Source organism: Octopus bimaculoides, chromosome 3 (genome assembly GCF_001194135.2).
Source record: "Octopus bimaculoides isolate UCB-OBI-ISO-001 chromosome 3, ASM119413v2, whole genome shotgun sequence".
Lineage (NCBI taxonomy): Eukaryota > Metazoa > Mollusca > Cephalopoda > Octopoda > Octopodidae > Octopus > Octopus bimaculoides.
In genome coordinates this window covers 76,625,987-76,626,583 of record NC_068983.1, presented here as the reverse complement: position 1 = coordinate 76,626,583, position 597 = coordinate 76,625,987, and positions in this window count along the sequence as shown.

Sequence of the window (597 nt, the reverse complement as noted above, 5' to 3'; positions counted from 1 at the left end):
GGGAAATCAAGCGGCACTGAAGATAATGATAGATATAATGATGGACATATCAATGAATATGAGGTGAAAAAGCCTCGTTAAGAGGGTTTGAAAGGGCATCTTTTTGCATTATTTGTAGTGGTTCAAAACCTTAATTGTGTTTTTTAACAAACAAAAAAAGATGTTAAGTAACAGGTTTTAGTGTTTCTTTTTGTAAGAGGTTGGAAACCTCATATAGATTTTTAAAAATATGAGAAAATAGGCGTAGGAGTGGCTGTGTGGTAAGTAGCTTGCTTACTTCCGGTTTGCTCATTGCGCATCTGCGCCAGACTGGCTACTTGCTGTGAACGAAGATAGACATGGGTTTCGGCTCTGTCTATAGAAGGAAAAATTGAAGAATTCGGCTGGGTAAGTCGTTTTTGTTGCTCAGCTGGGCAGCAATTTATTGCTTCTATTTATTTTTTTAGTAAATTGTTGTCCAGCGGTGTGGCATTTTCGCTTTCCTTGGCGAGTTTTTAGTGTGTTCGTTGTACGAACAAATTCTGTATTCGCTGTTTGTGGGAGGCGGGTTCGCTTGCCCACAGTAGCGAAAATTTTTGTTTTGACTTTGAGCCAAAA